Genomic DNA, 26,555 nt, shown 5'->3' on the forward strand with positions numbered 1-26,555 from the left:
TAAACCCCACCACCTTGCTCCCAGTACCAGAGAGCCCAGTTGAACATAACTGTGTAGAGGTGTTGGACTTGGTTTATTCTAGCAGGCCCAACCTCTGATACCATCCTTAAACATCAGTAGACTGTAAGCGGTACGTGGACAGGAGCAGCTTTGTCAACCCCTGCAAAGTGACTCTGAAGAAGACGACAAGCCCTGTTCCAGACACACTCAGAAGCTGACTGGTACACGCATGGCTGAAGCATGAGAAAACTCATTGCAGGACTCATTTTCCTTAAAATTTGGATCTTTACAGTAAGGACTTCCACTGACCTTCCTCAGACTGAGGACTGTTCCCACTGTATACATCAAGTCACTGAGGTAGGACAAAATGTTGCTATGGTCCTACTATTTTATGGTTATTATAAGTGTACTGGAACTCTCAAAAGAACTTGTTTGTATAATGTTATTCTATACAAGGTATGTAGCCCAGGAAATGACCCACCTGATGTGTGTTATGACCCATCTGAGCCTCCTATGACCACAGTTTTTAAAATAAGATTAAGGACAGAGGACTGCTGGGGGCTCAAAGGATACGAGTAAAGTGTTAGACAAAACAGAAGAAAAAGGGGTGCCCAAACAAATCACCTTAAAATTTGATGCCTGTGCTGTCATTAACAGTAATAAGTTAGGAATAAGGTATGCTTCTCTTAATTAGAAAAGAGGCTATATAGCAGAAAATAAGTACATCTGTCATAAATTAGGACTGTGTGGAAATAAATGTAAATGCTGGTCTTGTGTCATTTAGGCCACTTGAATTAAAAAAAGAAAAGGATCCCGTCCGCCTTCAGAAAGGAAAAAATGGCCCTTCCTGTACTAAAGGACAATGTAACCCCTTAGAGCTAGTAATAACTAATCCCCTTGACCCTTGCTGGAAAAAAGATGAGCATGTGACCTTAGGAATCGATGGGGCCAGAGTGGATCCTCGAGTAAACATCTTGGTTGAAGGAGAAGTTTACAAACGCTTTCCTGAGCCAGTGTTTCAAACTTTCTATGATGAACTAAATGTGCCAGTACCAGAAATTCCAGGAAAAACAAGAAATTTGTTTTAGCAATTAGCTGAGCATGTAGCCCAGTCTCGCAATGTCACTTCACGTTATGTTTGTGGAGAAACTGTAATAGGAGATCAATGGCCATGGGAAGCCCGAGAATTACTACCTACAGACCCAGTTCCTGATGAGTTCCTGGCTCAAGAGAATCACCCTGATAACTTCTGGGTCCTAAAAGCCTCAATTATTGGACAATATTGTATAGCTAGAGAAGCAAAAGAATTCACTCACCCCATAGGATGACTTAGTTGTCTGAGATAGAAACTGTATAATGGTACCACAAAAACAGTCACTTGGTGGAGTTCAAATCACACAGAGAGAAATCCATTTAGTGAATTCTCAAAGTTGCAAACCATGTGGACCCACCCAGAGTCCCACCAGGACTGGACATCCTCCACTGGATTATACTGGATATGTAGGCATAGAGCTTACGCCAAATTACCTGGCAAGTAGGCAGGTAGTTATGTTATTGGCATTATTAAACCATCTTTCTTCCTACTGCCCGTAGAAATAGGCAAACTCCTGGGCTTCCCTGTTTATGCTTCCTGCAAAAAGAGAAGCATAGCTATAGGAAATTGAAAAAAATGATAAATGGCCCTCTGAGAGAATCATACAATATTATTGGCCTGCTACTTAGGCACAAGATGGCTCGTGGGGATGCCAGATCCCCATTTACATGATCAACTGAATCATATGGTTACAAGCTGTCTTAAAAATAATCATTAATAAAACCAGCAGAGCCTTGACTATTCTGGCCCGGCAAGAAACTCAAATGAAAAATGCTATCTATCAAAATAGCTCTTGACTACTTGGCAGCAGCTGAAGGAGAAGTCTGTAGGAAATTTGACCTTACTAGTGGCTGCCTACACGTAGATAATCAAGGGCAAGTAGTTGAAGACATAGAGATATGACAAAACTGGCACATGTGACTGTGCACATGGTTCCCAGTGCTAGGAAGATTTAAAACTCTTATAATAAGAGTTATAATAGTAATAGGAACCTGCTTACTGCTCCCTTGTTTGCTACCTGTACTTCTTCAAATGATAAAAAGCTTCATCGCTACATTAATTTACCAAAATGCTTCAGCACAAGTGTACTATATGAATCACTATCGATCTGTCTTGCAAGAAGACATGGGTAGTAAAAATGAAAGTGAGAACTCCCATTATTAAGTGAGAGTCTCAAAGGGGGGGAATAACAGAGGAGACTACCCCTCATATTGTCTTATGCCCAATTTCTGCCTCCGAAGAAAGAAAAAAGTAAAAACTAAAAGGCAGAAATGAAATCCACAAGCAGAAAGCCTTGCGCCTCACCCTGGGCCTGGTAGTTAAAGATAGACCCCTGACCTAATTGGTTATGTTGTCTATAGATTACAGACATTATATAGAAAAGCACTGTGAAAATCCCTATCCTGTTTTGTTCCGATCTAATTACCGGTGCATGCAGCCCCCAGTCACATACCCCCTGCTTGCTCAATTGATTACGACTCTCATGCGCACCCCCTTAGAGTCATGAGCCCTTAAAAGGGACAGGAATTGCTCACTCAAGCTCGGCTCTTTAGAGAGGAGTCTTGCCGATGCCCCTGGCTGAATAAACCCCTTCCTTTTTTAACTCAGTGTCTGAGGAGTTTTGTCTGTGGCTCGTCCTGCTACACCACTTTTCCCCATTCAATGTGACGTTAGGTGTACATTTGCCATATTTGGCCATTATTATGTCACAATATGTTCCTTCTATACCGAGTTTGTTGAGAGTTTTTATCATGAAGGGATGGTTAATTCATTCAAATATTCTTTGTACCTATTGAGATGATTATGTTTTTTGTCCATTCTGTTGAGGTAATTTACCACATTTATTAATTTGTATGATAAACCATCCTTGCCCACCTGGAATAAATTTTATTTGATCATGATGTGTTATCTTTCTAATGTGCTGTTGAATTCCCTTTGCTTGTATTTTGTTGAGGATTTTTTTTCTACATTTATCAGAGCTATTGGCCTATAATTTTTTTTTGTTTATATCTAGTTTTAGTATAAAAGTAATTCAGGCCTCATAGAATCAGTTATGGAGAAATTGCTAATATTTAACTTTTTTTTTCTTTTTTGAGACAGAGTCTTGCTCTGTCCCCAGGCTGGAGTGCAGTGGCATGATCTCTGCTCACTGCAAGCTCTGCCTCCCAAGTTCATGCCATTCTCCTTCCTCAGCCTCCCGAGTAGCTGGGACTACAATTGTCCACCACCATGCCTAGCTAATTTTTTGTATTTTCAGTAGAGATGGGGTTTCACTGTGTTAGCCCGGATGGTCTTGATCTCCTGACCTCGTGATCTGCCTTCCTTGCCCTCCCAAAGTGCTGGGATTTCAGGCATGAGCCACCAAGCCTGGCCAATATTTAACATTTTTTAATAATTTGAGGAAAATTGGTGAAATTGGTGGGTTTTTTTTTTTTTATGGAGTCTTCCTCTTGTGCTCTTGTTGCCCAGGCTGGAGTGCAGTGGTACGATCTCCACTCACTGCAACCTCCGCCTCCCAGGTTCAAGTGAGCCTCCTGAGTAGCTGGGAATACAGGTGCCCGCCACCACTCCAGGCTAATTTTTGTACTTTTTTTTTTTCCAGTAGAGACCAGGTTTTGCCACGTTGGCCAGGCTGATCTTGAACTCCTGACCTCAGGTGATCTGCTCACCTCGGCCTCTCAAAGTGTTGGTTTTACAGGCATGAGCCAACGTGCCTGGCCATTTATTTTTTATGAGTGTGGTAGAATTTGGCATCAAAGCCATACAGTCCAGGGCTTTTCTTTGTTGAAAGTCTTTCTAATACTGATTCAAACTTGTGACTCACTATTAGTCTGTTCACATTTTCTATTTTTTCCTCATTCAGTCTTGTGGATTGTATCTCTCCAGGAATTTATACATTTTCTTTTTCAGTTTGTTATTATATAGTTGTTCATAATAGTCTCCAATGCTGATGAAAAGAGTCAAACTCTGTAAAATATTTACACAGATTTATTCTGTTTTAAATGGCCCATGATACAGCCTTTAGGAGCTCCTGAGAACGTGTGCCTAAGGCAGTTGGGGTGCAGCTTGATTTTACACATGTTAGGAAGACATGAAACTTCAATCAAATACATTTAAGAAATACATTGGTTAGGTCCAGAAAGGCAGGACAACTAAAAGTGGGGACTTCCATGTTATAGGTGGATTTAAACTTTTTCTAATTAGCCATTGGTTGAAAGAGTTATCAATAGAAAGGAATGTCTGGGTTGCAATAAGACATTGTAGAGACCAAAGGTTTAGCGTGCAGATAAAGCCTTCGGCTAGCAGGCTACAGAGAAAATAGATTGTAAATGTTACTTGTCAGACTTAAGATCTGTGTTGATGTTAATGCTGGAGAGGTATAATGAGGCATGTCTGACCCCCACTTCCTGTCATGGCCTGAACCAGTGTTTCAGGGTAGAGTTCCCTAGACAAGGAAGAAGACCATTTAGATGGTTGGGAGGGGGAGTTCAGAATTTTATTTTTGGTTTACACGGATGATATTTCCTATGTTGTGACATCAATTGCGATTTCTGATTTTATTTGGGTATTTTCTCTTTCTTGGTTTGTGTAGGTAGTGATTTGCCAATTTGATTTTTTATTTTTTTTTCCAAAAAAGCAGCTATTCATTTCATTGAATCTTTATATTGTATTTTTAGTCTCTACCTTCAATTAGTCTGCTCCGATTCTATTTCTTTCCTTCTACTAATTTGGGGTTGGGTTTGTTCTTTCTTTTCTAGCTCCTTGAGTTGCACGATTAAATTGTTTATTTGAAATTATTCAACTTTTATGAAGTAGGCATTTCTTGCTATAAGCTTTCCTCTTAGCACTGGTTTTTCTGTATCCCTTAGGTTTGGAATGTTGTATTTGCGTTGTTATTAGTTTCAAGCATCTTTTTGATTTCTGCCAGTTTGTTCATTGACCCAATAGTCATTCAGGAGTATAGTGTTTAATTTCCAAAGTTCTTGTTGTAATTGATTTCTAGTTTTAATTCATTGTCATCTGTAAAGATACCTTTTATGACAGAATTTAAAAATTTGTTGAGACGTGTTTTTGGTCTAATATATGCTTTATCTTGGAGAATGTTCCACGTGTCAAAATAAACAGCAGCAGGTGCCGCTATTGAATAAAATATTCTCTAAATGTCAGTTAGGCCTAGTTGGCCTAAAGTGTACTTTGAATGCAAAGCATTTTGTTAATTTTCTGTCTAATATGTCTAACGCTGAGAGTGGGGTGATGAAGTCTCTGACTAGTATTTGAGTCTCTATCTCCACTTAGATATGGTAATATTTGCTTTATATATCTGGGTGCATATATATATAATTGTTATATACTCTTGCAAAATTGTATAAAGACTTTGTTTCTTTTTACTATTTTGACTTAAAGTCTGCTTTATTTAACATGAAGATAGCTACTACTGCTTCCTTTTGGTTTCCATCTGTGTGGAATTTATTTTTCAATTCCTGTACTTTCAGTCTATATGTGTTTTTACAGGTGAAGTGAGTTTCCTATAGGTACCACATAGTTGGGTTATATATATATATATATATATATATATATATATATATTCAGCCAATATATATCTTTTAATTAAAATTAAATCACTGTAAATTCAAGGTTATTATTGATATAGCGGGACTTATTCTTGTCATTTTGTTAATTGTTTTCTGGTTGTTTTGAATATTCTTTTTCTCTTTATTTCTCTCTTGTTGTTTACAATTTTGATTTGGTGGTTTTTGGTAAGTGGTAACATTTGAGTCCTTCCTCTTCTTTATTTGCCTGTGCTCTACCAGTGTCTTTTATACTTTAGTGTGTTTTCATGATGATAGATATCCTTTTGCTGCCAGGTGTGGGATTTCATTAAGCATTTCATGTAGGGCCAGTGTAGTGGTAATGAATTCCCTTAATTTTTGCTTGTCTTGGAAGTAATTTATTTCTTCTGAATTTATGAAGGCTTACTTTGATGAGCATACTATTCTTGACTAGCAGGGTTTTTTGTTTTCTTTTTCTTTCAGCAGTTTAAATATGTCATCTCATTTGCTCTTGACCTGCATGGGTTTCTCCTGAAAAATTCACAGTATGTCTGATGAGGATTCTTTTATATGTGAGTAGATGCATTTATCTTGCTGTTTTTAGAAATCTCTGTGTTTGACTTTTGACAGTTTGACTTGGAAAAATACTTTTTGAGGTGTATCTATCTGGGGATCTCTGAGCTTCCTATATATGGCTGTATAAATCTCTTTCTAGACTTCAGAAGTTTTTAGGTATTATTTTGTTAAATAGACTTTCTATGCCTTTGCCTTTCTCTTCACCTGTGGAACACTCAAAATTTGAATATTTGATTACTTTATGGTACCCCATATGTCAAATATGCTTTATTTTTTATTTTTTATTCAGTTTTTTTGGTGTGTAATTTCAAAAAATCTGTCTTCAGGTTCTATAATTCATTCTTCCGGTTGATTTAGTCTAATTTTGAAGCCATCAAATGAATATTTTGCATTTATGGAATTCTTTAATTCCAGGGTTTCTGTTTGCTTATTTTTAAATTTATAATATTTATCTGTTTGTTGAATTTCTCATTCATATCATGAATTGATTTTCAATTTTTTGTGTTGTTAATATGTCTTCTCTTGTATCTCACTGAGCTTTTAAATATCATTTTGAATTATTTTTACATTTCATACATTTCTTTTTTATTGAAACTTGTTATTTGAGAATTATTTAATTCTCTTGAAAGTGTCATAAGTTTGAAATTTTGTTAGAGAGTTGAATAATTTGACATTTAAAGAAGTGTTAATTTGCTATTTGTTTCTTGTATGTCTTATGCTTTTTGCTTAATTTTCTATTGCAGCCTCCTTTAGTGTTAATAAAATTTTGTAGTGATGTCTTTTTATTCCTTTTTAATTTTTTAATATTCTGTCTATATATTTATGTTTACAATAGGGATTGCATATAATATCTTCATGTTATAAGAATCCTCTTAAATTAATACAAACTAATTACATACAAAAGTTCTCCTCTTTTACAGCTCCTTATCCTTCACGGTTTATGTTTTTGATGTCACATATTACATCCTTATGTATAGTGTACCTATCAATGCATTAATAATTTTTTGCATGTTTCTTTTAAATCTCTACCAAAAAAGTGGGGTCCAACCCAAAATTACAATACTACATAGATGGATGGATATTAGTTATATATCCAATTTATATGTATATATATAAATAGAATTTATGGATATTATATATATTATATATATATATGTTTATATATGCACATTTGCCCATGTATTTACCTTTACAAAAGCTATATCCTTATATGTCTTTTAGTTACTGTCTAGCATCTTTTAATTAGAACCTGAAGAATTCTGTTTAGCATTTCTTGTAGGGCACCTCTAGTGGTCATATGCTTTCTTGGTTTTGTTTGTTTGAAAATGTCTCATGTCTTTCTCATTTTACATTTCTTTCTCCAATTTTATTCATCAGTGTTTTACAGTTTTGAGTCCACAAATATTTCACAGCTTTGGTAAAATTTATTCCTATTTTATTTTTATGCTAATGTAAATGGTATTGTATTCTTTCTTTTCTTTTTCCCTTGAGATGGAGTTTGCCCTTGTTGCCCAGGCTGGAGTTCAATGGCGTGATCTTGGCTCACCACAACCTCCACCTCCCGGGTTCAAGTGATTCTCCTGCCTCAGCCTCCCGGGTAGCTGGGATTACAGGCATGCACCACCATGCCCAGCTAATTTTGTATTTTTGGTAGAGACGGGGTTTCTCCATGTTGATTAGGCTGGTCGTGAACTCCCGACTTCAGATGACCCGCCCACCTTGGCCTCTCAAAATGCTGGGATTACAGGTGTAAGCCACCGTGCCTGGCCTGGAATTGTATTCTTAATTTCCTTTTCACATTCTTAATCATCACTGTATAAAAATGCTACAGGCCAGGTGTGGTGGCTCAAGCCTGTAATCCCAGCACTTTGGGAGGGAGAGGTGGGCAGATCATGAGGTCAAGAGATCGAGATCATCCTGGCCAACATGGTGAAACCCCATCTCTACTAAACATACAAAAATTAGCTGGGCGTGGTGGTGTGTGCCTATAGTCCCAGCTACTCGGGAGGCTGAGGCAGAAGAATCCCTTGAAACCGGGAGGCGGAGGTTGCAGTGAGCCAAGATTGCGCCACTGCACTCCAGCCTAGTGACAGAGTGAGACTCCCATCTCAAAAAACAAACAAACAAACAAAAAAAAAAACAAAATACTACAGAGTTTGCATGTTGATTTTGTATCCTGTAAATTTACTCAATCTGTTTATTATTTCAACAGGTTTTTGATGGAGTTTTTAGGATTTTCTCTATATATAATCATGTCACCAGCAAACAAGGAAAATTTAACTTTGTCCTTACCAATTTTGATGCCTTTTATTCATTTATTTTGCCTAACTGCTCTGGCTAGTACTTCAAGTACTATTGTAAATAGAAGTGGTGTAGAAGTGCTGATTAGACTTCCTTGTCCTGTTCCTGATTTTAAGAAAAACTCAACTTTTCATTATTATGATGTTAGCTGTGGGTTGTCATATATGGCCTTTATTGTGTTGGGTTACATTCATTCTGTACCTAATTTGTTGAGAAGCCTTATCATGAAAAGATGCAAAATTTTGTCAAAATTCTGTACATGACTGCTAAGTCCATTTGGTCTAAAACAGTTCAGTACAGTGGCTCCTTTTTCATTTTGTGTTTCACGAATCTACCTGTTGTTAAAGTGTGATATTTAACTACCCTATGATTATTGCATTGCAATCTCTCTCTCCCTTCAGATCTAATATTTGCTTTACATATTTATGTGCTGTGAAATCGGTTGCATTTATATTAAAAGTTGTTACATCACCTTGATTGACTTCTTATTTATATTGACCTTTTTAAATTTTTACAGTTTTTTTACTTAATGCATATTTTGTCTGATATAAGTAGCTATCACTACTCTCTTTGGTTTCAAAGTCCATGGAATACATTTTTTCATCACTTAACTCTTAGTCTCTGTGTGTCCTTAAAGTTAAACCTCTTGTAAGCAACATATAGTTGGGTGTTTTATTGTTTAATCCATTCAGGCCATGGGAAAATTTATTTATACTCAAGGTAATTATTGATAGTAAGAATTTACTGCTGCCATTCTATTCTTTTCTGGCTGTTTTGTAGATCCTTTGTTTCCTATTTCCTCTCTTCATGTCTTCCTTTGTGATTTGATGGTTTTCTGTAATATTATGCTTAATTCCTTTATCTTTTCTTTTTGTATGTCTAATATACATTTTTGCTTTGTAGTTACCACGAAGGTAATGTAAAACATCTTATAACAGGGTTGGCTATACTTATATCAGACCTTAATATTGTCACCTGAATGATCCTTGTTGGCAAGACCTGTGGGAGATCTTCAGTATCTGTGAGGGGTGTCAGTAAACTCATCTGTGTCTCTCTGCCCAGTAACTAGGCTCTAGGGCTGGCAATCACGAAGGCTGTAGCCAGTGATGTGTATGTGTTTCACTGCAGAAGCTAGTTGTAATCATGAGCATTCCAGCACAGGCCACCTAGAGGGCTGGGTTCAGAGGTATGAGTTGAGGCTGAGTATGAGTTCATGTGTGGCAGTGCTTGCTGTCAGCTTGCACATGAATGACTGAACAGGCCATCTGAGGTTCAGCAGTAAGATGAAGTCATGTGTGCGTGCATGGGCAGCTTCAGGAATAAGCTGGAAGTGTGCACACGTGTGCAGCTGCAGGAGCCAGCTGTGTGTGTAGGCAGTATTTTGGAGGCAGGAGATAAGAGGCATGGCAAGGTGCTTGTTCAAGCTCAACTGTGGGGCTGGGCTGGCAGTGTGCAACAGCCTAGCTTCAGTGGTCAGCCTTGGGTGTGCAAGATGGTGGGGCTAGAGCCTTCAGCAGGGGCCCTGGGACTATTTGTGGGCACAAGCACAGTGGCTGCACTGGGTCTCTGGGACAAAGCACCTGCAGAGGCAGCAGCTGGGGTGACTCCACAAAGGAAGAGTCATGGTTTAGTCACCTGGAAAATACCAATGGATACAGTAGTGAGTCACCTAGTTGGGCTAACTATGGTGAGAGTAGCTCAGGTGGCTCTAGGGAGGGGAGAGGAGGGAAGAGAAAGAAAAAAAGAGAGAACATCATCTGGTCTGGTATCTGGTGACTGTCGATGTTGCTTGATGAGTCCCTGGGCCCTGGTGACTGCAGCAGCAGCAGTTGTGACTCTGGGTGACTCCAGGAATAAGGAGTGTCTAAGGTACACGGAGATGGTGAGGAAAAAATACTGCAGGGCCTTTGGTGGCAAGAACTACAGAGGGTTTTCTGCTCTTTTGTTGGCAGTTTTCTTCTGGTGAAAGCCGCTAGGCTCCTCTTTAGAGCAAGTCAATGATGTTAGTAATCAAGAACATGGAGTAGTTGTGGGCAATGATTGCTGCAGGGGCTGCACATCCACCAGGAGGGTTGTTGAGGTCCTCTGTGGAGATGTCTGCTAGAATCCTGTGCTAGGCAGACCACTAGGGTTCACTCTGAGACTATTCACATGGCCGATACTGATTGAGCCTGTTCCCCTTCTTTTTCTCTGCCATATCCAGATGTCTCAGCCATACCAATTCTCCCACTGATCTGTGTGGAGTGAAACTGAAGCTGTCATTTGGGCAACATTCCAAAAGCCCGAGGAAGCTGGTTGTACATCCTCCTCTTCTTTTCTGTGCAAGGTGGGCAGGCATGCCAGAGAGTTCCCACTCCATGCTGAGAAGTGCCAGCTTGAGGAATGGGTTAAGGCAGGTGAAATGAAATGATTTTTTTAAATACTTTTTGTGTGGTTCTTCTGTTTTTTTTTTTCACTGTATTTCAGAAGCTCTTAAGTGGACCCCTAAGCTCTTCCATTTAGTTTTATTCACAACAAATTGTCGCTCTTTGTGGGAACAGGAAGGCTTGATCGCAGACTCCACCATATGCTGATGTAATTATTTTCATAAATTTTTAATTACAAAAAAGATTTAAGAATTTTTTTGAACATAAACTCTGGTATGCCATCTGCAATGGAAATCATATTTAGTCTTTGTCTTTAAGAGGCTTTCGTGTATTCAATGATTGACATAAGTCAATAGGCAATTACAATACAAATGTGAGTATACAGTGCTATGCAAACACATGAAAGGGACATTTAGCATATTCCAATGGATAAGAAAAGGCTTACCTTAAGAAATGACATCTAACCTGTGAGTAAATGGGAAATGAAGGAAAATCATTTAGGCAGAAAGAGCGCCATGTTTCAACATCCCTAAGACCAAATGTGGTAAGATCATGGGGATTTCCAGGAACTGAAGTAGTTAAGGATTGTTTTGAGAAGTAAGACTAGATAGGTACCTCTTAATCAGATAGTGAAAGTCCTTGGCTAGAATTTTAGAATTTGGAATTTATTCTGACAGTGATGGGAACTCATTGATAGGTTTTAAACAATTAGACACAAATATTTATTGAGTGCATACAATATATAAGTATTATAATAATTGCTGTGTGAGAATGCAAAGGAACTCTATTATCAAGTAAGTTAAAGACAAAAGAGAAACATGGAAAATAACAAGTAGGTGCTAAAATTTAAGTAAGTGCAAAAGAAGCTAAAAAAGACATCACTGGGGCCAGTATCAGTCACAATTTTATAACTGTCTTTTGTTTCTAGCCTAGTGAACTTTTTGGGAAACATTATTTTCATAGATTTTTAGGCTTACAGTCTGACAATCAGTCATCCACAGAGCCTTTCATGATTAGATACTTCACCACAAGGTGAGAATCTCAAAGGCTTGTTTTATACAGCCAGGGGCTTGGCCTTGGGGCTCTTTTGAAAAAACAGTCATAATAATCTCTCATCATTTATTACTACTATGTGTATTTTTTATGCAGACCTTGGTATTTCATCTTTGTACTAGGTAGAAAATCTTAAATTTTTCCAATTGCCTTTATGTTTATTGGTAATAATCAGTATGATCTACTATACTATGGTGTACTAAACTCACATTCCTGGGAGTCCATATTTTGAAGATCTTTTTTCCTGTTCAAGTTCCATGGGATAAAACACAAATGTATGTCCTTCAATAAAATAATTTTACTTTAAGATATTTATATTGAAGTAAAACTTTTGCACAGGTGCAAAAAGAAATATATTCTAAAATGTTTATTGAATACTGTTTGTGGTAGCAAAAAATGACATAAAACTAAAGTAAAATGGATTAAATAAGTACATTATTTTCATAAAATGGAATATTTATACCTCAGTCAGAATTGAATAAAGTAGTTTGATCTGTTAGATTGAAAGGGAGAAAAGAACGGAACAGAAGCAGCTCAATGGCAACACAGATTTATTGGGAGAAAGACCTGCGGAGAAGGGGTACCAGCTAGTGCCAGAGCCCCCTTCCCGCTTACAGGCTGGACCAGTTACAGGCCCGGGAAGGAGAGGTCTGGGATTGTTGTGAAAATGGGGTGGGGGCGGTGTGTTTGGCTGCTGATAATGAAGGAATTTAGTGCAGGCAGGGGTTAGGCATGGGACCTGCCTGACAGGATGTTTCTCACAGCTCAGGCCCTGGTGGAATTTTCCACTCTGACCAGTTTGTAAAATGGTGGGGGTCTGAAAAATAGTGCAGCTTGGGCTAACATTCTTATTTCTTCCTTTAGTATAAAAAGGAAAAAGGGCGTCGTTGATCATCTGGCTGCTTCCTGCTGGATAGGGGCGTTGTGATTAGGGCCTGGGTTCTGGAGCTTCCGAATGGCTTCCTCGTAGGCTCTGGTATTAGACGTGGCAAAGGTGAAGGATATTATCAATGTGTTTTTGCATGCTTGCCTGGATAAAACAATTCAGCCTTTGGGAAATGAAGCGGGATACAAGGTTAAATATGCATGGCCCAATCATTAGTAACGGGAAGAGGGCAACCCAGGGTATCCATCTTAGAAGGATGATCCTTGCCACCAGGAGTCAGCGACTTGATGTCAAAGCTCTGCAGCCCTGTCATGAAGCCTACGAACTGCGATATGAACAATGCCAGATTCATTAACACAGAAACAGCATTCTTCCTGGAGGTATATGCAGGTACCCCCTTTCTCAGTGGTTAGTAGGTCCAGGACTCTCCAGTTTTGAAGGATGACTCCCATGAGGAAGTCTAATTATCGTTGGAGACTGGTAATGGAAGTGTGCATATCTTCTACGGTGTTAGAAAGGGTTGTGAATAGCGTTTGGTATAAGGTGATTGAGGTGATTATGCCTGCTAATTCCAGTGCCGAGTGCAGCAGTGATGCCTAATCCTGTTAGCAGGGTGATGAGATGTAGAGCCCATTTATTTCTTATGGGTGAAGAGGAGATAGAGGCTTCTACAGAAATTACAATAGTTTGGTTAGGGGGTAGGATGTTGATGGTTGGAGCCTGAAAGACCAGGGTGCAAGTTCCTGACCAGTTGGCTGGTAGGCAAAGATATCAGTTTGTATCACACAAAAAGAGGAGACTGGGGGTGGACAGGCAGAAGTTGTAGGTGAAGGTAGGTAGCCATGAAAGGGTGTTTTCGTTTTCCCAAATTGGGTAACTGCCAGCCAGAGCAGCACCTGTAAGGGCCTGATAGGGAGTCTTGGCTAGGGAGTTGATGAAGGCTGTTTGGTTTTGGAGAGAGAAAGAAATTGTCTTTGTCAACCGTTAGCCATTGCTGCCCCGGTGTGGTGGCTGTCAGGTACCAGTCGTAGGTGAGGGAATTGTTACATTTTTTCCAGGGGGCACTTTTAAACTGGAGACATAGAGAGCAGAGTTGGCAGCAGGGAAGCCAGGAATTGGATGGAAGGAAAGAAAAGAGGATCCAGTGGTGAGGTGTAGGATGTGTGGATGGTAGGCGAGCCAGAAAAGCATAACACCTTCTGCCAGGCAGAGGTGGATCTGATTTTGTAATTAGGGTGTAGAATTGATGGTCTACAGGGAGTGCAAGGGTAAAAATAAGACCACATAGGGACTGGGGAACCTGTTTCACCATTGTGGTGTGGGCTGAATTAGGGTAGGTTCGGCTGAGACATAAGGGGGGTGGGGATATGAAGGAAGTTTGAGTAGAAATGGTACCCCCATATTGGTGGTTTAGATGATGTTGTGTTGGTTTGTATGGATGTTAGTCCAGAAGCTATTAGGTGAAGGAGGGCAACAGCCCTACCTGAAACCATGCTGAGAGAGATGAGTTTGAAGGAAAGGTGTTTAGTTGAGTTTCCAGGTTATGAACTGGTTTCAGGAATGAATCAGCCAAGAATGGCATAACCAAGTAAGAAATGTGTAAGCTCATGTTGGACTGTGTCCACGTAAGTAGGTCAGCCGGAAGAGCCGTGAATCATTGGGTGTGTGTAGAAAGACAAATCCAACAGTTAGAGGAGAGGGGAGATTGTGACTGACTTAATACGTGGTGTGTGAGGCTGACGAAGGGGGCCCAGCTGTCAGTGATTGGGGGTGGGGACTCAGAATATCCCATAAGCAGAGAAGGCAAAAGGAGAAAAAGGAGATTTGTGTAGGTGTGAAATCCTGGAAGGTGCCTTGCAGCCATAGCTCCTCAATTAGCATGAGGAATTGAGATGGATTATCTAAGGGCGTGGGGAAAGGGTACCAGGAGAGATCTGAGACAAGGTATGAAGTAAAAGATTTAAGATTGGAAGTGGAGAGTGTCATGGGCCAGTGCCTTTCGGATGGGTGACTTCTGGAATTCTTGTTAGGCACAGCGAGGTTGGTCCTGTGGGAAAGGAAGAATATTTCCGGGGTGAGGAGACTTTGGGGTGTGGGCCGGGTGCCTTTTTAAATTTGGAATGGTGTATACAATAGGGAAAGGATGTTAACTTTGCAGCAGCGGGGATGGTGAATATAACCTGATAGGGACCCTTCCATTTTGTTGGAGAGGGGAGGAGGGGTGTGCTACCCAGACCCAGTCTCCTGGCTGTAAGGGTAACAAAGTGAATTGGGAAGAATCCTCAGGTTTGGGGAGGTGAGTGTCAGTGTACTGTCGGACTAAGTGTTGAGTGAGGTGCAGTGCTGGCCAGGTGTCCTGTAAGGGAGGGGATGGAGCAAAGTTCTGTAGGATGAAAGAACGTCCATACATAAGTTCAAAAGGTTTAGAGGTTTTCGGGGCAGGGCCCTGAGGCACATAAGGGCCAAGGGAAGAAGTGATATTCAGTTTTCATTCTGATCTCTAGGGAAAGTTTGGTTAACTGTTGTTTTAAGAGGGCATTCACCTGTTCAAATTTACCCGAGGATTGGGGGTGATAGAGAATGTGAAAAACCCATATGATGTTTAAAGACTTAGAAACCTGTTGAGTGACTTGGGAGATAAATGCTGGTCAATTGTCCAGTTGTATAGATGAGGGGAGGCTGAATCAAGGGACGATGTGTGTGAGGAAGGTAGAGGCAATGGTGTGTGCCTTTTCAGTGGTAGTAAGAAAGGCTTCTATCCACCTGAAAAGGTATCTACCATGGTGAGGAGATATCAGTCTTTCTTTATGGGGGAACGTATGAGTGAAGTCAATTTGCCAATCCTGTCCCAGCAACTGGCCTTTGGGCCTGAAGGGAGGGAAAAGGAGGTGGTCTAAGGGCCCCTGAGGGGAAGTCTGACTGCAGGCAGAGCAACCTTTAGTGAGGCGGTCCAAGCTGACAGCCATGGTAAGGGAATGTATACAGGTTTTTAGAAATTGGAGCAACAGGAGATAACCCGCATGGAATTGGTTATGGATGTGGGTGAGAACAGAAAGTTTTTGGGTCTTGGGTAGGATGAGTTTGTAGTCTAAGTAAATTCAGCTTTCGTTATCAACAGCCCTGGAGCCAGTAAGGCACCTTTTTCTTCTTGAGTGTATGCTAGGGAAAATGGGCAATAACAATAGTGTTCTAAGGGCTGCCTGCCAGGCTGCCGAATCTGCTAAGAAGTTTCCCTTGGTTATGGCATCTGTAGCCTTTTGGTGTCCCTTGCAATGGATAATGACGGCCTCTAGTGGTAGTTTAGCTGCCTCCAGCGGCTTGTGTATGAGTTTGCCATTTATTATGGAGGTTCTTTTTGTAGTTAGAAAAACCCCTTTCCTGCCAGATTACAGTGTGAGACTGTAGGACGTGGTATGCATATTTGGAATTGGTGTAAATGTTGACCCTCTTTCCCTTTGCTAGAGTGAGGGTCCTGGTTAGGGCAAATAGTTCCGCTTGTTGTGAGGTGATATGCGGTGAGAGAGCATTGGATTCTAGGAGTTTGTTTTCAGCAATGATGGCATAGCCAGCTGCCAGATATGGTTCCTTAAAAGAGCTTCCGTCAATGAACCATGTGGGTTCCTTCCGCAAAGGGGCTTCTGAAATGTGTTGGAAAGGGGAGGAGAGGGAGGCTAAGAGGTCTAGGCAAGAGTGGGGGATTCAGAATTGGAAGTACTTATAGGGAGGAGGGTGGTTGGGTTTAGAATTTTACATCTCTGGAAGGTGTTAGAGAGTTGCTGTAAGCTGGATGCAGGGAGGAAAAGAAGAGATCAATGGCTCATGGGGTCCCATAAGTTATGGGAAGATGCAATAGTAATGTGCTGGTAGAGGGTGAGTTTTTGTGCCTCTGAGGCCAGCAATGTAGCTGCATCCAGAACTTTCAAGCATGGAGGCCAGCCTTGGATGACAGAGTCCAGTTGTTTTCAGAAGTAGGCAATGGCGTGTGGAGTGTTGCCATGGGTTTGGCAGAGAAGTCCAAGGGCAAGGCCTTGATTACAATGAACATACAGGGTAAAGGGTTTAGTGGGATTGGGTAGTCTTAGTGCTGGGACAGTAAAAGGGCATCTTTCAGTTTTTAGAAGTGGGAGTTAATGGGCAAGCTGGGTCCAAATGTTCTAGGATGGACCCATGTGATGCCGTGCAGAGTGGTTTGGTCAACAGGCCAAAGTTAATGATCCACAGCTGGAAGTACCCCACAAGGCCCAAAAAGGAAGGGTCCTTCTTGGTGTGGGGAAGTGGCATATCCTGTATTAGCTCCTTCCATCGGGCTGGCATGGCTCAAAAATTAGGGGTTAGGGTGAGTCCAAGGTTAGTGACTTGGGTTTGGGCTACTTGAGCCTTTGTAGGTAAAACCTGATATCCCTGGCCATGGAGGAAACTTAGAAGTTGGGTGATGTGTTGATGGATAGATCAAAGGAGGAACTACACATAAGGAGGTCATTGATGTATTGAAGGAGGCTGCTAGGAGCAAGGGGAAGCTCGATTAGTTCCTTGGTGAGAGCCTGCCCAAATAGGAGAGGGCTATCCTGGAACCCCTGTGGGACTACAGTCTGTTAGTTAGGTAGATGTGTGAGTATCTGGGTCTGACCAGGTGAAAGCAAAAAGACTTTGGGAAGACAGATCCAAGGGAATAGTAAAAAAAAAAAAAAGTCCCTTAGATCCAATACAGATAAGTGTGTGGTAGATGGGGGAATATGGGAGAGTAGAGTATAGGGGCTGGGGACCACTGGATAGGTTGGTACCTCCACTTGGTAAATGACATGGAGATCCTGGACCAAGTGGTAAAATCTGTCTGTTTTTTTTGACAGCCAGGACAAGGGTGTTGTGGGGAGAGTTAACAGGTTTGAGAATCTGAGCTTGTAAAAGCTTACAGATAACAGGTTTGAGGCCCCTGAGGCTGGCTGGGCTAAGGGAATATTGAGGCTGATGAAGGAAAATGGAGGAGTCTTGGAAGGTTATTTTGACTGGGATGTGATGTGTGGCTGTTGTGGGTTTAGAAACATTCCATACTTCAGGATTGACAGAAGGTAACAGAGTGGATTGCAAAGATGAGGGGGAGGAGAGGGAAGCATCTGGGCAGCAGAGTAAAATAAAATGGGTAGAATTGGAGGAGGCTAGTTGTATGGGGGCCTGGAATTTACTCAGTATATTCCACCCCAAGATAGGGGTAGGACACTAAGGGATAACTAGGAAGGAGTGGATGAAGGCGGTATTGATTAGGTTGCATAATAGGGGACCAGTATGTGCCTAGAGGGGATTCCATTGACTCTCACAACAGAGATAGAAGAACTGAGGAGGGGTCAAGAATATTCTGATAAAACTGAGTAACTAGTCCCCAGATCTAAAAGGAAGAGCATGGGCTTACCAGAGACTGACAGCGTTACCCTGGGTTCCGAGGTGGTGATGGCGGTGGGGGCAGCGGACCCTGGGCCCCGTCAGTCTTCAGCAGCCAGGTCTAGAATGCTTGCCAGACTGGAACCAGGGTTGCAGGACCTGTTTGAGTTAGAGGCGGTCAAGCGGGGTGAAGATAATTGTTGAGCGCAATCTGACTTCCAGTGTCCCTTGACACCACAGATAGGGCAAGGTTTTGAGGGCGGCACAAGATTGGGGCAGACTCTTGCCCAGGGACCCTGTTGGCTACACTTAAAACAGACTCCTGATGGGGACTGTCATGAGGGTGAGGATTTTTGTATGCATTGGGGAATCCTGTTGTATGGCAGCTGACAGCATCTGGTATTTAGCCTGGTCTCTTTTAAGCTTTTGGGTTTTTATTTCTTCCTCTCTATTGTTAAAGACCTTGAAGGCTACTTTGATTAAGTCTCTTTGGGAGGTTTGAGGGCCATCCTCCAGTCTTTGGAGTTTCTTTTGGATGTTGGGGGCTGACTGGGAAATGACATGTAAGTGGAGGTAGATTCTGTCCTCGGCAGTGTCAGGGCTTAAGCTGGTATATTTAATCACGGCCTCTGAAAGGCAGGAGAAAAAAAGAGTAGGGTTTTTGTCAGGGGCCTTGAGTGATTTCTTTATCTTTTCATACTTGACAGTCTTAAGGGCGGTTTTATTCATGCCAGTTAGGAGGCATGTTATCATATGGCCTAGTTTCTGTCTGTCTGCAGAAGCCGCCTGATAATCCCAACGGGGGTCAGTTCTGGGAATAGCGAGAGTTGTGATTGGGTTATGGGCAGCATCTTGTCAGTGGAGGGTGTCTGCTTGGGCCTGATCCAGATATGTTCCCTGTTCTCCAGGGTGAGGGAGGAGGAGAGGATGACAGAAATGTCATGCCAGGTAAGGTCATAAGATTGAGTGTGATATACAGAAATTCCTTGTGGAAGGATGTGGGGTCTGTGGAAAAGGAGCCAAGTCTCTTTTCAATCTGAGAGCCATCAGCTACAGAGAAAGGAACATGAACTCAGACTATGCCTTCAGTCTCCATAACTTCCTGCAAGGGGGGGACTTTAGAGGGTCTCTGGGCCTGTGGCTGGTTTTCAGCAGCAGAAGGGGGCTGAGTACGAGATCAGTTATGGTGGGGAGAGGGTAGAGGAGATGGGGGATAGGAACAAGGGGGTGGGGGAGCCTAAGGGGAAGGAGGAGGAGACGGTGGTGGGAGTGGGGCTGGGGGGCGGGTGGGGATTCGTCATCTGGATAAAAATCAGAGGAGGAGGAGGAGGGCTTGTCTGGAAGGGGAGGCATTTTGGCAGATTTCTTGTTTAAGAGGAGCAGCTGGTAAGGTGAACAGGACTGACAGAGGGAATTGGCAAAAGCCCGGATATAGAGCATCTTGGACCACTTGCCATTGTGCTGGAGGACATTTTCTAAATCGTGTTGAATTTGGAAGTCAAAAGTCCCATTTGGGCCAGCAGCCATCATTGTCCAGCTTATACTGGGGCCAGGCCACATTACAAAGGAAAATAAGGCATTTAGTTTTAATAGAGTCGGCCAAGCCCAGTGCTCGGAGGTTCCAGATGAGACATCTGAGAGGGGTGTCTTGAGGGGATTTCGAGGAGCCCTGCCCCATATGAGTGGCTGGGAGGGTGAAAAATGTGGAGTAGGGGAGTGAGTATCCCAATTCTAACCATGAGAAGGGATGGAGAAGAGCCGGGCACCCCCGTAGCTCTTCGCGGTCCCCCAGAAACCAGAGTGGTCAGAGCGTGAGCATTCTGAGGGCATCCCCTGAGAAGGCAGGCCAGGGTCACCCAGTGGTGACCGGGGAATCCTCTTACCTGGCGCTGGGGTTTTCTGGCTAACAGGCAGAAATATGAGAGGAATCCAGAGGGTGGAAAGGGAAACTCACCCACAATTGGAGGCTGGTGTTGGATGCAATGGGAGTGGTCCTTGCCAGAGCCACAGAGAGGAAAGAGGGGGGAAGGAGAAAGCGGTTGGAGGATGGGGCCGAGAGAAAGGATTCCTCCATAGAAAGACAAAAGTGGACAGGGCTGGGAACTGGGGACCAATCAGGATTTGGGAATTAGCCCAGGGCGAGCTGCCGCTGCCTCTTCCTTCCCAGGTTGCAAGGAAGTACCTCTCCCTTGTGGGATCCAGACCCCATCCCAGGTTTTGGCACCAAATGTTAGAACGAAAGGGAGAAAGGAATGGAGCAGAGGCGGCTCAAGGGCAACACAGGTTTATTGGGAGAAAGGCCTGCGGATAGTGGGTACCAGCTAGCGTCGGAGCCCCAGTCCTTCTTACAGGCTGGGGCAGTTCTAGGCCTGGGCAGGAGAGGTCGGGGATTGTTGAGAAAATGGGGCGGGGGTGGTGTGTTTGGCTGCTGATAAAGGAAGGAATTGACTGCTGTCGGGTTAGGCCTGGAACCTGTCTGACAGGATGAATTTATTGCCCTCAGGGTTTAGGCCTGGGACCTTTCCAACAGGATGTTTCTCACAGCTCAGGCGCTGGAGGAATTTTCCATTCTGACCAGAGTTTGTAAAATGGTGGCAGTCTGCAAAATGGCATGGCTTGGGCTAACACGATCAACATGCATCAATTTCACAGACAAAATATTGGGCGGAACACCCCAGGATAATACACAAAATGAAACTGTTTTGGTAAATACTGAAAACATGCAAAACAACATAAATGTTATTTTTATATACTAAAATATGTACTAGGATCTTAATAATATACATGGAAAAATAAACACAAGAAGGAGAGGGAAATGGGATTACATTATAGCACAAAAAATATTTTAATTTCATTTGTAATGAATTATTTGTTTAAAGAGAAGCTAAAGCAAGTATAAAAATGTTATAATTTAATAGTTGGACGGTATGCATTTAGGAATTTATGTTAATCCCTTTACTGTTGTGCCTGTTGGAAATATTTCATTATTAATGTTAAATATTAATTTGCAAAGATAAAAAGGTATATTAATAAATGTATAGCGATATAAATACATTAATATGATAAATAATAAATCAATTACAGTAAAATGTTAATATTAGAAGGTTATATTTGGATGTTCAAAACCTAATTCTTTCAATATTTCTGAACATTTAAATATTTTATAATAAAATGTTTGAGTAAAATAATAATGGATCAATTTCTGAAATGAAATGAGCAAATGATACAACAAAGTGAATATTTATTTCTTACAACCCAGCAGTTGTTTGTGTTATCTATAAATCAATGATAGGGTGAAATAAAACCTCTCGGATTGGAACAATAAATATGTATGGTAAAATTTTGATACTAGCATGCAATTCACTTAAATGAAAAAGAAACAAGGAAAATATTTATCCCAATATTGCCAATACAAAGAAATAAAAATGAAAAACAATTAAAAATTGGACAAGCACTAAAAGCAGTATTTAAAAAAGTCTATTTTAAATACAATATAGAAGATGAGTCTAAGAAATATACACATACTTTATTTTCCTCAAGATTACTGACTACAGGTTTTTCCAACATGCCTAATCCATTTAGATGAGCAAAACTAGCGGTTCTTCTCTGAAAATTATATAACAAGGACCACAGCAGTTAAGCAGAAAAATGAAAAAAACATTCTGAATCTGGGAAACAGAAGGAAGGCATGAAGTTCTCCTGGCTGGGACCAGCTAAATACTGGGTACGAATCCCCAACATGGGAAAGCATGAGTGAGTGCTTCTCTGCAGTTCACTTTTCCACTGGGGAATGGTGAAATCCAGGCCACAGGAGAGCACCTTAACTCTCTGAATCCCTAGATCTAACTTGGGTAATGGCCGGGAGCCTATAAGAAGGAACTGCTCTGGGAAGTGTTCCATGTACTTCCCCAGACTTGGGTACCTAAAGAAAAATGACATTCTAGATTTTAGCTCTTAGCAAGCTCTGTGGGGTCAAGGTAGCTTGAGGCAGTGACAGTCTTTGGCATTAGAGAGACTTGCACTGGGGCATGGACAACTAGGGCTCAAATGGGAGGAGCTCCCACAGACAGAACAGAGATATGAGTGTAGTGTGGACTCCAGCTACTGGTACCAGAACTGAGCTTCTCTTCTAGGACCAGAGCAGGAGGAGAATTGCCTGGGAGGCATGGTATTGACCAAGTCGGTGACTTCTAATACTAGGGACTTTGTTGGAAACTAGAAGCAAATTGTAGTGACTAGCCAAATATTCAAACTGCCTACCACAATTGGTACAGGAGAGTGAATGATATCAGGTCTGGGGTGTGAGGGGGAAGCACATTTCACTTCCACTGGCTAAGAATGTGGCACGGGCACCACCCCTCCCTCTCTGTGCTGAAACCTTGATGAAGAAGCAGTTGCCCCTCACCCATGCATTTTTCCAGAGGCCCAAGTACCATGATGCCACCCCCAACAGGGCTGGTGCTTTAATCCACCATTGAGGATCCTGAGTGTAGGCTTCCCATGCCTGGTTCCAGTTAGTTTCAACTCCAACCCAAGGCAGAACATGAGACTCATGCCCCTGAACATTCCATGGTATAATGCACCACCTGGGCCACTTGAGCAATTTTCTCAGATAAAGAGGTTGGGTATAAACACTTCTGCTATCACTTTAGCTGGCTCTAACCTGCAGGCACCAACTACTGGCATGGAGGTGAATCTGCACAGCCCATTACAATAACAGCTGACATAAGAGCACAACACTCAGGAATGATAAAATGTTCTTATGACCACTGCTACCTGCACGAGGCATGCCACCCCAGCTGTTCAGTTCAGGAAATCATGACAGCACTCACCCATTTAGTATACTTGGCATTTGAGAAAGATTACTGGCATTTGAGAAAGATCATATTAAGGGTATTTAGAAGCAAGGAAATCATACAATCTTTGCCACTGCACACAGCCAAACAGCCTTACACAACATACACCAGAGACACGTCAAGAATAGCCTCCCCCATGAAAGTACATTCAGAAATAAAAAAAGACTAATACTCCAGATATGCAGTGATCAATGTAAAGATACAAGAATCATGAAAAAGGTATTATGACACTTTCAAAGGATCGCAATAATTCTCTAGCAATAGATTCTAACAAAAAATCCTCAAAATGCCAAATAAGTCAGACTATTGATTTTTAAAAAGCTCAATGAAATGCAAGAAAAAATCTGAAACCAATACAAAGAAATACAAAATCAATTCAGAATATAAACAATCAACTTATCAAGAATATAAATATCTTTAAAAAATCATGTCAAATTTTCAACAATATACCAGAACAAGCAAAATAAAGAATCTCAGAACTTGAAGACAGGTGTGTTGAAATAGCCCATGAAGACAAAAACTTTTGAATAAAAAAGAATGAGAAAGGCCTTCAAGACTCATGGGACTAAGAGCTACCAAACTTTCAAATTATATGTATTCCCAAAAAGGAATAAAAATTTTAAAAATTATATAAAACCTATTTAAAGAAATAATTGATGAAAGCTTCCAGATTATGCAAAGAAATGTAGACATACACATACGGGGGGACCAACAATCTCTTGGAAAATACATTATAAAAAGGAATTCACTATAGCATACTCTCATCAGACTGTCTAAAAAATGTGAAAAAAAGAATTGTAAAATTATCAAGAGAAAAGTGTCTACTGACCCACAAGGAAACCCTATCAGACTAAGTGAGGACATACTAGCAGAAAACTTAAAAGTCAGAACAGAATGGGATAGTATTATCAAACTCTTAACAAAAAGCTGCAATCAACAATTTTATATCCAGCTAGATTAAGCTTCAAAGAAGGAGAAATAATTTCCAGAGAAGCAAATGCTGAGGAAATTCATCACCACTGCACTAACATGAGAAATGCCCAAAGGAATCTTAAACATGGAAATTAAAAGTCAATATTCACCATCATGGAAACACCTAGAAAAACTAACCTCACAGGTGTTATAAAACCATCACACAAAGGATGAAGAGAAATAAATTAAATGGTGATTCAATAGAATATCACCAAAGACTAACAGAATTTATAAAACAGCTGGATAATACATTTATTTATTTATTTATTTATTTATTTATTTTGAGACGGAGTCTCATTCTGTTGCCCAGGCGGAAGTGCAGTGGCCCGATCTCGGCTCACTGCAAGCTCCGCCTCCCGGGTTCACGCCGTTCTCCTGCCTCAGCCTCCCGAGTAGCTCGGACTACAGGCGCCTGCCACCACGCCCGGCTAATTTTTTGTATTTTTAGTGAGACGGGGTTTCACCATGTTAGCCAGGATGGTCTCGATCTCCTGACCTCGTGATCCGCCCTCCTCGGCCTCCCAAAGTGCTGGGATTACAGGCGTGAGCCACCGCGCCTGGCCTGGAGAATACTTTTATACATTTTTATTTTTTTAACAATATGACAGTAACTAAATGTAACATATCATTATTTACCCCGAATATAAATGGATTCAGTGCTCCACTTAAAAGACATAGATTGACAAAATGGATTTAGAAAATTATGATCCAACCATATGAAGCTTACAAGAAACTCAGTTTACCTGTAAAGATACATTTAAACTGAAAGTAAAGTGTGAAAAAAAATTATGTACAAACAAAAACAGAAAGCAGGAGTCACTATATTTATATCAGATAAAACAGTCTTTAAATCAAAAACAGTAAAAAAAAGCAAGATAATCATATTATAAAAAATATGGCCAAGTAATCAATTCAGTAAGAGGATATAACAATTCTAAATTTATATGCACCCAACACCAAAGCTCCCACCATTCATAAACAAATATTAGTAGACCTAAAGAAGAGATATACAGCAATTCATTAATAATGGGGGACCTCAATGCCCCACTTACAGCACTAGACAGATCAATGAGACAAAAAATACAACACGGGAACTTTGGATTTATGTTGAATTTTAGACCAAATGGACCTAACAGGCATTTATAGAACATTCTACCCAACAACTGCAGAATATACATTCATTCTTCTCATTGCACATGGAAAATTTTCCAAGACAGGCCATATGTTAGGCCACAAAACAAGTCTTAACACATTTTTAAAAACTGTAATCATATCAAGTATCTTCTCAGACCACAATGGAAAAAACAGAAATACCAAGAGGAAACACTGAAAATACACAAATGCGTGGGAATTAAACAACACACTCCTGAATATTTAGGTCAATAAAGTTAAGACAGAAATTTAAGAAAATCTTTGAAATGAATACAAATGGAAATATATACCAGAACTTCTGGGATACAGCAAAGTGAAGAAAGTTCATAGCAGTAAATGCCTACATCAACAAAGTAGAGCAATCAAAGAATAACAACCTAATGTTACACCTCAAGAAATAACCAAACCAAGAACAAACCAAACCCAAAATTAGCAGAAGAAAATAAATAAATAAATAAATCAGTGCAGAACTAAATAAACTACATCAAAAACCAAACCAATACAAAGGAATCAATAAAACAAAAAACTCATTCTTCAAAACAAAAAAGGTTTCTTTTTTGTTCTGATAAACAAAACAAAAAGAATTGGTAAACAGAACTGATAAACCACTAGCTAGACTAACCACTGCAATTCATACCACACACACAAAAATGATCATCAGATACTATTTTGAACAACTAAATGCTCACAAACTTAACAACCTAAAGACAATAGATACATTTTGGGACACAACTAACCTCCCAAAAACTGTAAAAAGAAAAAGAAACGGAAATCCAGAACAGACCAACAATGAAGAAGGAGATTGGAACAGTAATAAAAGAAAACCCCAAAAGCAAAAAAATCCATACCCATACAGATTCACAGCTGAATTCTACCAAACCTACAAAGAAGAATTAATATGAATACTCCTGAAATTGTTCAAAAAATGTGAGGAGGAGAGAATTTCCCTTACTTCATTCTAAGAATCCAGTATCATCCTGATATAAAAACCAAACAAGGACACAGAAAATAGAAACCAGAAAAAGTACAGACCAATAACACTGATGAATATTGAAGCAAAAATCCTCAACAAAATACTAGTGAACCAAATCCAACAGCACATCACAAAGATACTACACAGTGATCAGGTGGGTTTTATACCATAGATGAAAGAATGGTTCAATATACACACATCAATACATGTGATACATTATATAAAAATAATTGAGAATAAAAATCATGTGATCATCTCAATATACACAGAGAAAACTTCTCATAAAATTCAGCATCCTTTCATGATAAAATACTCAATAAACTAAGAATAAAAAGAACATAACTCAAAATGACAAAGACCATATACAAGAAATGCAAAACCAACATCATAGTCAATAGAGAAAA

At 40.6% G+C, this 26,555-nt stretch overlaps 1 protein-coding gene across 1 annotated transcript in view; it reads right to left on the reverse strand.

The window, feature by feature from the left end:
* The window catches only part of SPIN4 (spindlin family member 4), a 210,203-nt gene that overhangs the window by 62,774 nt on the left and 120,874 nt on the right, over positions 1-26,555 (reverse strand). Inside the window, exon 2 of the mRNA XM_063721252.1 lies at positions 18,230-18,357. The gene's annotated coding sequence lies outside the window, so the exon portion shown is untranslated. The remainder of the gene's footprint in view (positions 1-18,229; positions 18,358-26,555) is intronic.

Source organism: Pongo abelii, chromosome X, assembly GCF_028885655.2.
Source record: "Pongo abelii isolate AG06213 chromosome X, NHGRI_mPonAbe1-v2.0_pri, whole genome shotgun sequence".
NCBI lineage: Eukaryota > Metazoa > Chordata > Mammalia > Primates > Hominidae > Pongo > Pongo abelii.